This window comes from Chinchilla lanigera, unplaced genomic scaffold (assembly GCF_000276665.1).
Source record: "Chinchilla lanigera isolate Chin_1 unplaced genomic scaffold, ChiLan1.0 scaffold00104, whole genome shotgun sequence".
Taxonomy (NCBI): Eukaryota; Metazoa; Chordata; class Mammalia; order Rodentia; family Chinchillidae; genus Chinchilla; species Chinchilla lanigera.
Window position 1 is genome coordinate 4,407,717 of NW_004955505.1, and position 4,129 is coordinate 4,411,845.

Here is a 4,129-nt window from a genome sequence, read left to right on the forward strand (position 1 = left end):
AGGCAAGTTTTATCAGAGGTTCAGATCACCAGCCCAGAGTCAGGTCGGAGTGCAGTTTAAGTAGGGCTTGCGAGTGGGAAGTACAAAGCTGACAGCGGGTCACTACGTGATTGGTTACATGGAATACAAGAATTATGTCATCTATCGTCAGGCAGGTTTACTTAAAAGGACTTGTTTAACATTCTGGGAAGGAGGGGAGGGGTTGTAAGCAGAACAAGCAGAGTTAAATGGGTCCTTGACTGGGCCAGTCTGTCCCAGACATGAAGTCCTTGAAGCAAGTTGGAAACAAAATATATTTTTCTAACTAAGGAAAACACAAGCTGGACACGGTCAAGTTGGCCCAGAACATCATCAAAGAGAAATAGACAGTCAAGGATATCTACATGACAGGCAGCATGAGCACAGTCACAGGCTACGAACTGAGCTCTAACTTTTGCTGTAATAGGCCCACAAGCCTGCCGTTCTGTAAGTGCGCCCTTATGCTAGAGGCTCAGTTGATCTGGGTTTGGAGATGGGAAGGGGACACTGTAATGCAGCGTGAAGTCCGGTGTCCGGGAGCTCTTGAGGTGTCAGGAAGCCATGGGAGAGCAGAAATGCCTCAGTTGGGACTCAAGCCTACGGGGAGTTAGGAGGTCTTCAGACCACGTGTCCCGTGAGTGCGAAGCCCAGGACAAGGGGCGCCTGGCCAGGCCAGGGAACGGAATGGCTCTGCGGGACAGGGCTGCACCCCGCAGAGTAAGCCACACCCAGCTGAGAGGGCCTCTCCAAAGTGTTCTGTGAGTTTCCTGTGAACTCTGCCTGTGCTCAGAGCATTGGGGAACTGTTGAAAGATCTTCCACAACGGATAGGGCGAGAGGAACGATAAGACCAGCTGGAGAAGGGCCTGGGATATAGATCAGTGGCATAAGTGCCTGCCTGGCAAGTGCAAGGTCCTGAGTTCGATTTCAGGTATAAAAAAAAAAAAAGTCCAGCGGAGAGCATTGCTGTAATTTAGGTGACTGATAATGGTGATTTATGCTAATGAGTAGGGAAATTTTAAAGATGGAGTAATTAATTAGAGACAGGTTTGGGGGCTCACTAGCTATATCTGAAGATGGGAAGGTTTGGAGGAGGAGCCCAGGATGATCAGCAGGCTACCAGCCTTGGGACAGGAGATCACAAGAAGAGCATGCAGGTGTAGGCAGAGGTTGAGGCTGGTCAGTGGTTTGGAGGGAACTCTGTGGCGGCTCTTCCTGGCATTTGGATGTATGGGGTGGAGTTAAGTGAGAGATGTGTGCCTAGACAGCACTGCGAATCCTCACTACAGAAATGGTGACTGACCCTGGGGTTTGGGGTAGTGTCTTAGGTGCTTTCCTTCCCCTTCTGAAAACCTGTCAAAGGTCAGGCCTTAAGGCACATGCCTAGTCATGGCTATTTAGCAGGCTAAGGCAGAAGGATCACAGATTTGGGATGAGCCTGGGCAACTTAGGGAGATCCTGTCTCAAAATAAATTTTTATAAAAATGGGTTGGAGCTGGGCATGGTGGCACACGTCCAATTCCAATACCTGGGAGGCTGAAGCAGGAGGATCACCTTGAGTTCGAGGCCAGCCTGGGTTACATAGTGAGACTCTCAAAAACAAAACAAAAGGCTGGAGATGTCACTCAGTGGCAGAGCACTTGCTTTGTGTGTGTGAAGCCCTGTGTTGGTCCCCAGTACTACAAAAACAAGAAGGACAGGGGAAGGGTGGATCTTACTGGTTCAGAATCAACCTGTACCTTGACCCCCAGGCAGCAGCTGAGGAGCAAACCTACTGGCAGGGGCTGAAGAGACTTTAGGAGGCAGAATCAGGCCCACAGCACCTTCTGATGGAAACATCCAGCCTTCCAGGGGCGTCATCTTGCAGTTTCTAGGTTTACCAAGGCTTCCAAAGCCAATGAGCTGTCAGAGGGCAGTGTGCAAGGTGCCAAGCCAGCTCTCTGCAGCTCTCCCTGGTGGTGCCCAGGCAGGAAGGACACTCTTGCTGCGCAGGGAGCCGGGACACACGGTGAGGAGAAGGGCTCTCAGGCTGGGCAGACAAGGGGGCCCGGGGTTCTGGGTGCCTTCTCGGGAACCCATGGGACGAGGCGCTGGAGCAAAGAATACAGGGGAATAGAGGTGGAGCGGGGAGCAAAGCTGTGGAAAAGAAGGCCAGAAGGGCTTCTATGTCCGTCCTCCAGAAGGCTGGCATCTTTGAGGCCTTTTCCCGTCCAATGCTTCAGATTTTTTTTGAGGATGGGACAGTGTTGTGCTACTACTTGTCTCCTGTTACTCTTGTTTCTTTTGGTACCGGGAATCGAACTCAGGACCCTGTGCTTGCAAGGCAAGCGCTTCTGCAGCTGAGCTATATCCCGGGCCCCTGTCTGTTACTCTAAACCCCATAGGTGTTAAAATTTTTTTTTAAACTACAACTTGTTCCATATAGTCCCTTTGGATTCCTTGAAGAAACTTCTGGGGTTTTTTTGGGGGGGTTGTCTTTTCTTTTTTTTGAGACAGGGTTTCTCTTTTTTGTGTGTGTCTTTTTGAGACAGGGTCTCCCTATGCAGTTCAGGCTGGGCTTGAGCTCCCTTTGTAGCCCAGGCTGGTGTCAAACTCACAATGATCCTCTTGCCTCAGCCTCCCGAGTGCTGGGATTACAGGTGTGTGCCACCACGCCTGGCTGAAATTTCTGTTGAATCAAGTTAAGGACCCTAGAGGCAAGCGAACTGATTTTCAGAGTTCGGTTCTAAAGTGTGTATCTTCTCCCAAATGCTGAGTGTTACCTGGAGAACATTTAACCCTACAATTCACTAAGCTGAGTAGAGGCTATTTTTCCTGTACGTGCTGGAATCCGTTTCACTCCTAGAATGTTCTTGGCGTTTCCCAAAGAGGGAGCGTGGCCAGGCCTGAACACGCAGAGGCCAAGCTCAAGCTCGAGGAAGAGGCCGGCAGGTTGGAGCCTCCATTGGGTGGACGGGCAAGGGAGAGGCAGGTTTTGATTCCCACGGTGGCCATCACTCAGTTTCGGTTATTTAAAGTCTGCACCTGCCCAGCAGTAGTACCCTCATTGCTAAGGAGGTTAATATGCAGATCTGGCAGAGGAAGGAAATTAAGTGGAGACCGAACCACATTGCCAAGCATCACTGACTGTTCATCAGTTCCTAAGTAGACAGATGTGGAAGAGGGGACGTCCAGGGACAAAGATGCCTCCACAAGTATAAAGATCGAAGGAGGGAACGGAAATGCGGCCACACACCAGAATGCTGTGGAGCAGCTAGAACCTGACTACTCTAAGCACATGACACCTACTATAAGGAAAACTCAGCAAGTTGTTACTAAGAAAAGAGAACCATTGAAGTTTGGCATTTTAGATGGCAACACAGGTTTCTTCAGTAGATTAGCAACTACACAAGATTTTATTCATCAGTCTTCTGGATTAGGTGACTTGGATTCCTGGCAAGGAAATACCCATGCAAGGGAAGAAGCAGCAGCAGACTGGCACACAGAAGAAGTTCTGTAATTTTTTTTTGGCACCAGGAATTGAACTCAGGACCTTGTGCTTACCAGGCAGGTGCTTATCCCACTGAGCTATATCCCCAGCCCCAGAGGAAGTTCTGAAGCAAGAGAAAATAGCAGGCAGAGAAAAGACAGCAGCAGAACAATGAAGGAAGGAAATGGAAAGGAAGCACAGAGGCTAATGAAGAAGGAACAAGGGGCTGGGGATTTAGCTCAGCAGCACAGCTCCTGCCTGGCAAGCGCAAGGTCGTGAGTTCGGTTCCCAGTACCAGAAAAAAAAAAAAAAAAAAAAGGAACAAAACAAAATTGGTGTGAAATAACAGATGTGTTTCAAATGTCGTAGTGCCAGTAGGAGAAATCTGAACACCACAATCCACACAACATTTGTATGGATTTAAGAGTATTTTCCGCATACACACACACACACAGTGATTGTACTATATGTGCTGCCGAAGCGAGCACACACTGCTTGATTTAAATGCATTCATCAGGCCATCCAGGACAGGAAGATTCTCTCACAGTATCTTGACCTCTCAGTGACTGAAATTCAAAGGAACAAAAAAGACTTAAAAGGCGTTATTTTCCTCAACATGCTCCAAATGTGACAACTGTTTGCT

General features: G+C 48.9%; 1 pseudogene; it reads left to right on the top strand.

The window, feature by feature from the left end:
- Positions 1-579: 579 nt before the first annotated feature.
- On the top strand, positions 580-3,832 carry LOC102029769 (annotated as a pseudogene).
- Positions 3,833-4,129: the final 297 nt, after the last annotated feature.